General features: G+C 39.7%; 1 long non-coding RNA gene across 1 annotated transcript; it reads right to left on the reverse strand.

Annotated features, from left to right (window-relative positions):
• Nucleotides 1-2,692: 2,692 nt before the first annotated feature.
• LOC125309701 lies at nt 2,693-10,527 on the reverse strand. The gene is made up of 3 exons (XR_007196173.1): nt 10,317-10,527; nt 9,744-9,839; nt 2,693-3,083 (listed from the first exon to the last, which is right to left on the reverse strand). It is a non-coding gene; the product is annotated as an uncharacterized LOC125309701 (long non-coding RNA).
• Between the last annotated feature and the right edge of the window lie 1,550 nt (nt 10,528-12,077).

A 12,077-nucleotide genomic window follows, 5' to 3' on the forward strand; every position in this document is an offset into this window, starting at 1 on the left:
AGATAACCGTATTGTTTGGATAAGAAGCGTAGTCCAGCCAGCACGGAAACTCGTGAACAAAGCTATGTAGCCTACAATAGCATTGTATGTTAAAGAGGTGATAGAATGATGATATAGGGTATTTTGTGCTGGTCCTTAAGGTCTCTGAATAGGGTGTGGAACATTGGTTGGGCTGAAAATGGCATATGTGCTGTTCTATGCGCCCTAATGCAAGCCTGGTTAAAAGCCCTAGAATGAAACGAGGTTTTCTTCCTTTTATGGTATGCTCATGAATATTTAAATAACCTGCGTGCTGATTGGTTGGTTTACAACAAGCGAAGCTCCGGAGCAAAGACGCAAACATGGCCAACAGCACTCACTGAAACAGCCAAGGTGGAAATACTATGGAGACATAGGTGTTGAACAGCATATTTGAGCCTGAATCAGAGGAAGAATCTGAAATAGAGGAGCAACCAGTCGCCCACAGATTGGAAATGACTACTTCAGAGTGGTAAGTTTTGTCATTTACTTGAGTTTGCAACACGTAGCCCAGTTAGCTAGCTGTAATACTTCCACGTTAGTGTCGTAGACTAAGCTAAACATTGCATTAGGTTCGTTTTTAGCATTGTAAGCAACAGAAGTTATTAATTTGCACACAAACAAATGTTTTACAACTTGTACCCTTGTGCAATTTTTGTCAAGATGTCCAGTTAGAAACTAGCTGAAAAGTTTGTAGCCCGTCGTGGGCAGTTCAGGCTATGCTGTAGTGAAAGGAGTGCTGCTTGCAAGGAAAGTACTCGTTTTAGTCAGTAAGTATATTCTCCTGGTGAATAGGTCATCTGATTAGGAGTTACATACATTATTGTAGTGGTAATATGCGATCTTACAACAGGACGTCCAGTTAGCTGGGCAGGAGCTCTGTGCAGTTCGTAGGCTATAATGTTATGGCTGAAGTGTGTTACATCCCAGTCTAGGGCTTGTGGGATATAACAAAAAACGGGCAGACACAAAACTTAAGAAAATGGTGTATTTATTAATACAAAAAAAAACCAGTATGGAAAAATGTCTAAATTAAGAAAAAACACGGCCTACAACGTGAGGCCTCGGGCGCCAGGCTCACTCCTGGTCTCTCACCCCAGGGAGTGAGAGATGATGACGGTAAGTTGCTCGGCAAGGCCGAGGCTGGCCCCTAGTGGCAGCGATGTGCGGCAGCGACGGTGGCAACGAACGATCCCCACAGCTAGTCAGCCCCCTTTTAAAGGGCCGGGCTACCCTGACGTCATAGGGTTTCACACCACCCCTCAGCTGCGCCAATCTGCCTAGAAGAACACACAACAAAAGTAACAAACACAAATAATAAACAAGACCCACAGGGTTGTAACAAGTGAAACGAGTAGCCTACTGCTCGCGTCAATGAAAATATTACGTTTGTAACGTCAGTAGGTCTAATGTACTCGTGTAACTACTATCCTGCTGATTAAGTCATCTAATTATCAAGATTTTTACGTTGTTTCCATGTAGTAATGTATGATCTTACAACAGGACGTCCAGTTAGCTGGGCAGGAGCTCTGTGCAGTTTGTAGCCTATGGCTGAAGTGAAACGAGGTCAACGAAAATATTACTAGGCCAATTTGTGTCAATTCAAAACACTTATTTATTTATCCTACAATGGGGTACAATTCAAAAATCCTATAAATATCACTGTTTAGTAGGTACAGTAGTGTAAATGGCTGACATCTGATTGAGTAGTAGCCTAATATGTGATCTTATCTGGTAAAAAACTGGAGACATTTGCTATAAAAATATCACTGGTTTAAAATACAGTAGGGTTTTTAACAAGCAGATATCAGTTCCCCAGTTGTTAACATTAATATGAGAAAAAAATGTATTATTTGCTGTAATTTAATGTTTAACTTATTATCTAATTAAATATCTTGACATTTTAAGGCTGATTTCAAAATTATGTTTTCATTGTGTTCATTTATGGGAAAACATTTACCTCTACTTTTGTTATCCTGTAAATGTGATGTCACTAGCCCTAAAAAATCGCTTTTTCCAAGGCATAAAATGTCATGTATCTTAATATATCAACAAACCCCTCTGGTATATAGTTAGGCAAACTGGAGACATTTGAAGTGGGAGTTTTTGAGCTTTGTGGCGGAAACTCATTTTGAGAAAACAGCCTTGAAAAAGACAGCCAATGAGATTCTTCTCAGCCTAGACTTGCCTTTGAACTTTCGATTGGTTATTACAAAAAGTGTCCATATATGGATCACATAAGCGTGATAAGGAAAAACAGAGCTAACAGCATGTTTTGGACCACGATCGCGATTAGAGTGCATGCAATTATGCTTTTTGCTTTTAGGAGGTTATTAAAAGAATGAAATAAACACCAAATGTGTTCCATTTTGTTGTAGGATAGAATACATGCTAAGGTAACATAACTGAATGAAATCATTATGGCCTCAATCCGACCCAGGTTCCTGAGGAGCTGACCTGAATGATCATTATGGCCTCTGTATTCTTTGCAAAATGCAATGAATATTTACAGAGCTGACCATGGCCGTTTGAGAATCAGAGGAATGGAAGGTGAGGACAATCTGATACAAGTGTTAACAGTTACAGTATAGAAAAAAATATATTTTTAACCAATACACATTCATTATTGGTTCAGCATATTGCAAAAACACTGTTTGATCAACACCACAAAATGATAAACTTTATTTTTTTTTTCAACAATCGTCCAGTGATACTCTGATGTAAAGTATTAAAAAATAAATAGTAAAAAAAAATTGCTTTTCCACCCTGTTCTCGTTGCAGGCAATGAAGTGACTTGGCCTACAGCTCTTTTGTGAGCAGGAGCTGGGGTTTCCTTAGAAGAAGCGTCCGTGTCATGATCCCCTTGTGTGTGGTGCTACGCATATGGAGGGAGCTTCCGGATACTTCAGGGCAGTACGTTGGATTCAGACCCCTTTTCGACTGAACCGTGACGCATGTTCAGCAACAGCATCCTCCATGGAAGGTCTGTCAAGCTGAGCACACAAGTCCTGGGGCACAGGAATCCGCTGGACGGCATCCCAATAAGGAAGAGGGTCTTTGATGATCTCGAAGAGGACAAGAAAGAGGACTTACAGTGGGCAGTGCTTCGACTTGGCCAGCTTCACTCGCGGTCCGCGCGTGGGATCACGCGACTTTAATTTGTATTTTTCCAGTGAGACGCTGCAACAACCCAAACAACCGGTAGATGGCTCAAGTGAGCAGGGTGTCTCGTAAAAAGAAATGGAGCCTGGAAAACCCTACACAGACTTCACTACAGACTTTAGCAGACTGGTTTAGAAATAATGTAATAGCCAGAAATATGCCTGCCCTGCCCTAATAAAGAAATATTTGGTTAACTGCGAGTGAATCCCGTTTGGAGCCGTAGAGACGCAGGACAAATTAAACATTCTGGTTTTCTCCGAGTGCAACGATGATAGACAGACATCATTTGGACAAAATATAGAGTATTAACCTCCGTTGCTCAGCCAAATGCCTTCCTGTTACGTCCTGTTATCACGGAGTTACAGGCGATAAATGATTTTTGATGGTCACAAGTTTACTTCATTAGGGACTGTTAATATTTATTTAAGGGGCTACCGGAGGAGTTTTGGGAGCATTAGTCCAAAAGACGTGACCCTCCCTCGCCAGCAATACATTTTTCTATGACCCTCCAAAGTGATTATGAAAAAATCACTCAACTTTTCCGGGTTTATAAGCCTACTGTATTTTAACGTTTTCACATATTTGGCCACAAGCCGTTTATCATAGGCTATCACGAAACCAAACTACAAAGGCGAACACTTTAACAGGGGGAATTAATTGGGCATGAATCATGCTGAATGCTATTTCGCTACCTTAGAATAATAAGGTTCTATCTGCGTTTTGAGTAGGTACAACCGGACGATTGAAACGGGGCGAATGAAACATTCGGTTTTCTCCGAAAAGCAACGATGATAGTCATCATTTGGACAAAACATGATATTAACCTCTGTTGCTCAGCCAAATGCCTTCCTGTTACGTCCTGGTATCACGGAGTTACAAGCGATAAACGATTTTTGATGGTCACAAGTTTACTTCATTAGCGGTTTATTTTTTTGGATTATTAAAGAGTGTTTTTCATTTAAAGGTTTGACTTCGTGCTTATTCAGTAGAGCATTTAGAGCTCTCCCCAATCCCAGACGTTCACATTGCATGTTTGTTTGTAATGGATGCAACCGCGAGATAGGCTATGCGTTTGACAATGAGTTGTTAACAGAACCAAGACATATGGCCCAGCAGCAATCTAGGGACTGATCGTTATTTATTGAAGGGGCCACCAGAGGAATTTTGAGTGCTTCAGTTGGAAGTTGCATGACCCTCTCTTGCCTGCTAGAAATTGTTCAATGACCCTCCGACAGAATTGTTAAAAAAGAGGGGGGGGGGGTCCCAAGCAGCTTTCAGCCATAAGGCTACTTTGAGAACATTTCAATTCACCCGACACTAATATTCAAAGTGTTGAAAACTATTTCGGCATAGCCTATAAAGCAGTTTAATTAAATGGAATGTTAGTTGTAAACAAACAAGCTACTTGGTGAGGCTTGGCCTCACAGATGCGCTCGTGCCTTAGATGGCAGGAAAAATCTTCCGCGATAGGCCTATTAACTAACCACCGATTCACGTTGGCTGGGGAAGGGGGCCATCAGACAATTGTGCCCAGTTAATCCGGCCCTTCCCCAAAAAATCACACCTTCCCACCTCTGACAGCTTAAAAGAAGTCAAGAGGACTCCTTACTCACAGACCTATTCACAAACCTGCGGTTTTGAAATCCTATGCAGCTACTGGAGCTTCCAATCGCGAGGAAGCAATTTTGCATTGTAGGCATAACTAACATGCAATAACGCCAAACAACAACCAAAACTAGGCTAATCATTGTCAACATGTAAAATAAATGTAACATTATTGTGAATCAAATTAAAATGTTCTCTTTTTGCAAACGTAGGCATAGTAACATAATAATTTAATAATGTTACAAAGATACTACATCAATCCATGTATGTTTCATTGGGCTACTAGGCTATTTGTTTTGCCTTGATTCATTTAGGCTAGGCCTTTTATTCAGGGGCCGTATTCACAAAGAATTTTAAGGCTAAAAGTAGCTCCTAACTGGCGAATTTAGGAGGAACTCCTAAAAATAATGGGCGGTCACTCTAACTTTAGGACTCCTAATTTTTCACAAAAAAAGTAATTCACGAAGCATTTTAGACCTAAAAGTAGCACCTAAGTCTGGGACAGCTTAAGTCGAGAGGACTCCTAACTCACTAAGACCTATTCACAAACAGCTTTTTGTGGCATTTTAGGTTCGCGATGTTTTGAAATAATTAGCCTATGCAACAGGAGCTTCCAATAGCGAGGAACAATTTTGCATTCATAAAAGGGATGCAATAACACCAACAACAACCAAAACTACTCATTGTTAACATGTAAATGAAATGTAACGTTTCATTGTGAATCAAATGAAAATGTTCTCCTCTTTGCAAAACGTAGCCTAGGGATATGGTGACAGATTAATTTAATAATGTTGCAAAGATAGGCTACTGCATCAATCCATAGGCCTATGTTTCATTAGGCTACTAAGCTATTTGTTTTGCCTTACTCTTTATTCATTTAGGCTAGGCCTTTTTATTCAGTTATTAATCATCTTCCGTCCTTCACACTACTTGTGTAGCGCACGCATTCTCCGACCTGTCACCTGTCAGTCATCATCGGAAGAGAGGTGTTTGGAATTCCCGCGTTCCAATCGTCAGCCAATCAGGCCATCCTTAAAAATATTCTTGTTTGCAGTAACAGCCAAAAAAAAAAAAAAAAAAAATGGGTCGGTAGGTAGGTCAATATATTTTTTTTTTCAAGATTCAAAGTAAAAAAAAAGTACAATTTTGGTCATGGTGATTACGTAGGTATGAATTTAAACAATTGTGCATATTGTGACATAACTGACTGGGTCCTCAACCCGTGCCTTCAGGCGCATCACTGCAAACCTCAATCTGATGCAGGTTATGTAGACCAGCCTTTCTCAAACTTCTTTGACCTGATGCCCAGTCATGGCAGACTTTGGGGCCATAAGGCTCATCTACACGTACCCAACCCCACTCCCTCAAAAATCAAATTGTCATTATCATTATCACAATCATTATTATGCCTAGATTGTTATACATGCACTTTCACTTAAATATTTTGTGACATGCACATCAGAGGACTGCTTTAGTAATGTAAGATATAATTAGTTTCATTACTTTTTGCATGGTTGCATGATGCTTGCATAAGAAAAGAAATACTTCAAAACAGCAACAATTATATGGGTGCTATTGTTTTGGGATGTTTCCCCTAGTGCAAGCATCATACATTGGTATGGAGGAAAAAAATACATGTTTTTTAATGAAGTTTAATTTGAATGCCTGAATGTAAGGATTCAGGAAACACAATACCAGCTTTTTTGGCGAGCAGATAGGCGTAAATCACTGATCTGTTGATCTTTAACAGATAGAAAGAAGGCAACAATAGCTTTTGGCCACGTTATTTTCAAATTTGACTATACAATACTCAGTGCTATACAGTGTATTATACAGTCTCTGCTCTGTTTCTATGGAAGTTCCAAAATCAACGCCGTTCTATCAAGTGTCGTTAAACAATTAAATAGCATTCAACAGGTTGAAGCGAAGCTTTGATACCAACGTTATTGATTATTTTCAGTTTCTCTCGTGCAGACGCCTGCATTGAATGAACGCTCATACCACCACTTTATTGTATGGCTCCATGTTTAATGACATCGATAGCAGAAACGTTTGTTTTCTTTTTTTTGTCGGCCCGCGGTATCTTTATCAACTTCGCAGCAAATTATTAGACGAAGAACCGGGCCTAATTTCACTCCACGACTCCACGGACCATCAGTCTTGCGGACCCATATTTTGAGAAATACTGAATAGACCACAACCAATTTCAATTCTTCAACACGGTCACCGTTAGACTAGAGGTGAGAAGGAATGGGAAAAGATCTTGGCACAGTTCTTCCAGAACTTCGTGCCAAGTAATGAGCGTTGTCGAGATGTTTGTGTGAATGAAACGAAGCGTATAGGCCATAATGTGACATGCGTAAACCAATGGTGTACAGATGACGCCACAGGGTTTTATTTAAGAGAGCCTACGTTTGTATGTAGGCAATGTATATTCACAATACTTAGGCCTACTAAAATAAATAGTATTTTATTTGTATTGGTTGTTTAGAGTACAAAAAAAAATCGGTCGGTCTTAACGCAAGTTTACAACCGCCAAGTCGGTCGGACTAAAAGGGGAAAAAATAAATATGTGGGTCGGTTCTAAATTGACAGGGTCGGTCGGGTTACGGCAAACGAAAATATTTTTAAGGATGGCCTCAAGGTGGTCACTTCAGTCAAACTCGTGCATGAGTAATGACGTCATCCATAGCCACGAAGACTCACTCCTAGTTTAGGAGTTGTCTGAAAGGCTTTGTGAATAACTTTTAAGAGAAAACTCCAATCTAAAATCTTTAAGTGCGATTTAGGAGTAGCCTACTCCTAGTAGTAAGATAAAAGCCTTTGAATAGCCTACGGCCCCAGTTATTCATCATCTTCCGTCCTTGTGTAGCGCCGCGATTCTGAGACCTGTCACTCATCATCGTAAGGGAGGTGTTTGGAATCATGCCCGCTACAATCATCAGCCAATCAAGGTGGTCACGCTTGCCCATTTACCCAAATTAATGGTCTAATATTACTGATGATCATTGTTATTTAAGAACATGCAGTGTGGGGTACCAAAAACATCTTGCTCGTAAAAAGCATCATAACGCATTCTGGCGGGTCTGTTATTTACTGTAGGCTGCGCAAACCACATGCCTTTATTTTGGGCAAGCCTGCATTCATTCATTCATTCAACCTTTATTTATTCTCGGAGGGTCATTGAGGGAAGCCCTCATTTTCAATGAAGCCGAAATTACAGAAGCGAAGCAAAGCGCTCCACAAACAAGACAACATTCGAGGCCTTGTGTTGAAGAATTTTATATAAAGCCTGGGCTGACAGTAATCCTCCTGCCCCTGATAGGCCTACCACAGCTGTGGATAGTGTGGAATGTTCAAGTAATAACACAATCCAATGTGTGTCTCAATTGTCCCCCGCTGACCACCTCACACATTTCTCTAAATTTTGCAATGAACTTACATGACACAATGCCATAAAATATGCCAGTTTTAGGACACAGAATAATGTTTGTAATGATACCAGGTAGGCCAGGTATTGTCGAAGGTGCATGGCGAAGTGAAATTCTTACTTTGGAAAACAAACATTTGCCGATATCATCGCCGATCATCAGAATATTGCAACAGATTCTGTGTTCTGGACTGTAGGTAACTTGTTAAGCCAGTGGTTCTCAAACTTTTATTTCATTCCCCACTTTGATCAAGAGGCATGACTGATGATAGTGGAGATAACGTGTTATCCCGAGGCTTTTGCAAGTCAGCATCTTCGACGGTAGTCTATTAAAAGTTTTCGATGTCCCAAACGGAGAGCCATCCTTTATTGTTTTTAACGATCTCTATGCTACTCACAAAAATGTAGGCATGAGGACATGATGAAGTAGGTTATCCAACTGTCGTGGTGTTAAATTATTGTGATTACGAGCCAGTGGTTTTCAAACATTATCGCGACTCGACATCTAACTAAATGTAACAGGCTCAAATCGTCCTCGCATTCGCAAAATGAGGACCAGTGTTTTGTCAAATTGCAAATAGCTATTCGTTTTAACTATTTTTTTATGATAGTAGCCTATACAAAAAGCACTTCATACTATCTTAATCTTGGAATATGGGGAGGGAAGTGGCGCGTCTGCAGTCAGCCAAATATGAATGTAATTCTGCGGCATAAAGCAGATGTAATTGTTTATTGTACAGAAAAATAAAAAATGACATGTCAAGCAGTCAATTGACTACATTGCAGTCAAGAAGTAGGGCAAATTAATTTACGAAACCAAAACGTATCATAGTTGTCTAAGCCTCTATTGAGTAGCCTGTTAAAAACGTCGCCAGATAGTATTAAATCGGCAACAACATTGTTTTCTGCAGAAGCCTACCCAAGGCTACAGATTAATTCTGAACAGTTATTTCTCTACTGGCTCAATTATCACACCACTGTTTTGATTTGCGTAGTTGCGTTAACCCCAACACTGACAATAATGTAGACAGCAAATTTCGATTTCGATTTTCGTGTAGTCAAGCCTTAAGCCATACCCAAGTAGCCTAAATCGAGGTAATGTTTAATTATGCATGATTTATTTTGTTATTGAATTCGTAGGCTGGGATTACTCTCGGCAACAATTATGTAAGGGACGGCAGGCAGCGCGATGTAGTGGCAGAGCGACGCACAGTGGCTGAAAGTGGTACTAAAGCTTCACGCAGCTTCACGCCGCGTAATGCGCGAATGAAGTGGTCATTTGAAAGGGATGCCCACTGTATATTGGATACTGTAATACAGTGCATTGTAGGCTGTATACTGTACAATAAACAAATTGTATGGCCCTGAACATTGTGCTTTGTTTACAGTACTGATGATTATTTTGACACCAGTAGCATCAGGTCTAAGACAGCCTGTTGTGTGTGAATCGATAAGTTCTTTTTAGTGCCTATACTGTTGCACATTTTGATTTGTTGTTTGTAATAAAAACATATTTTATTAAACTTACAAATTGTTTGGCAAGTCTGTACATAGTTTCTCCTTGGCTGTCTTCTGTTGTGGGGACTCCGCATTCTCATTGAAGTGCATGGCTGCTAGATAAAACCTAAACCAAACAACAGAAATGTTGTGACACAAGTGAAAGTCACTTTTGCATGCACACACCAAGCTGTTAACTCACAGCAAAAGCATTTTGCTAATATTCTAAGCCCCGCAAGATGCCACACTTGGGGTATCTGTTTGGCATGCTGCCGTTCTTGTAATGTTCCAAAATAAGAACGTGCAAATAAATCCATTTTATCTAGACAACACGGTTTTCAACATATCGACTAGATATCATTTGAATTGATAACGTGAAGTTGTTTCCACTTCTGACGTCAAAAACGTATGTTCTATGGGTATGGGTTATATTACAGCTTAGCAACCAAACTATCGTGTTACTCAGCTTTTTTTACTCAGTTTTATCCGAATGACACACAGGAAAATTAAATAGCCTTGCCAATGAACTAAATCACACATTCTACTTGCTAGATACACGTTAGCATGGTTAATAACAACTGCTTAGCGACAAAATAATACTTACAGCATGCGGTTGTGATGACCTTACGGTCGGAACAGCCCCTCGTTTCAGTAACAGCAGCTTAGCAAATCCTGCTTAACTGTACAAGGTTTTGAAAACTGCCTTCGGTGAAATGTTTTGCAAATTAATAACGGAGTGTCAAACTTTGCAGGGATCTTCTGGTAGAAAAACATTATCCATGCCCCTCGAACTTTTGAATCCTTGGGAAGACTATGGAAAGTCTGAGATTTCTTTGTAGCCTAAGTTTCAAACTGGAACACTGCATTTACGACCGTGGCTCATTTTCGATATCCTTGAAGAACTGTCTGCTTTATAATTCCTGTGGAAGTGTAAACGAGCAGGCAGCTAAACTAGTGTTTGTCTCATCTTCGCTCTCCATTCACGTTCCTGGGCTCAGAGCACCAGTGGGCTGGTCTGTATGTAAATTTTGAGGCTGACAAATCTACAGGCCAGAGCCAAATAAGGTACCACCTGCGAAGTTTGCGTAAACTTCGCAGCTTCGCTTTGGATTCTCCGCTTTATGGCGGGAGTTTCAATTGTGAGATTAGCGTAGGAAGGAGGTGTCGGTGGGGGTTTGAAGTTCTCTGTATGTCCATTTCACTCACTGAACTATCACTATTCATCTATGACAAAGTAAACTCGGGTTTGCATTCTATGACTCCTTTAAGGTAAAGCATAGAGGCAAGTAAACCTAATGAAAAACAGTAGTTTTACCGTTAGGTAGTCTAACGAAAACCATTTCAGAGGTTTTCGATGGATTGACCGTAGGTCAGAAAAGTGGAAAGAAGATTAGCTTCAAGGCTATAACTTTTTTGTTTTGTTTTACCATGACTGTTTTTGAAGATGATCATGTGTGGTAGTTTCAACATTAACACGACTTGATATCACTTGTGAGGATGATATTAATAATAATACATAAATAAATGTTTAACTTTGATGACTTTGAAGGCGAAGGAAGTGTGAGAAGAATTTCTGTGTATCTATCATATGAGTTACAAGATTCAGTTCGATGACTAACGTCATGAAGTTAAGTGCGAGTCTGCGCAGTACTGGAGGGACCAACTGAAAAATTACTCAGTGCCCTCCCATTGAGAACGACGGAGTCTGTTCGTCCATTTCTTTTACTGTCTATGGGTAGGAGTCATATTTGATGACAAGTAACAGTTACAATGGCTGAACAGTTAAAAAGTTCAGTAGTTTAAAGGGTTAAATTGTTTTACAGTGAAATATTGTAGTGAGGACTTTTATTTTGAAACAGTTTTTGGCAGATGAAGCAGTTGAACAGGATGTGTAGTCTTAATAGGGCCAGTTTGTATGCTTAACCCTTTCGTGCCCGTGCCGAACATTCCATTTTTGGTGCTGGATGACCTCCTTACACAAAAAACCTTATTTCTTGAGTATAATACATACCATCAATGGGATATACATACCATTGTAATCAGAAGGGTCAGTTCTATCAAATGATGTAAAATACATATGGTAATGTTGATATAGTAATGAACAGTCTTTGAAAATCCTCTCAAATGTATACCAAAATTCATTAAAATTGAATTTCATTCAAGATAAAAATGAATTTTCATCATATTTCTATACGAGATAGAGAAAATATAGAGTGTATGACATGTTCAGCAAGTTGTGGGCTATTTAACAAAAAGACTGAATTGGAATATCATTAACCTTCAAAAGTTATGATAAATTAAGTGATAAGTGTAAAAAAAATGCAGGAAACGGGATTTAGAATGTTGACAGAATTCACATTCTCTT

The sequence above is a fragment of the Alosa alosa genome, chromosome 16, assembly GCF_017589495.1.
Source record: "Alosa alosa isolate M-15738 ecotype Scorff River chromosome 16, AALO_Geno_1.1, whole genome shotgun sequence".
Classification (NCBI taxonomy): Eukaryota; Metazoa; Chordata; class Actinopteri; order Clupeiformes; family Clupeidae; genus Alosa; species Alosa alosa.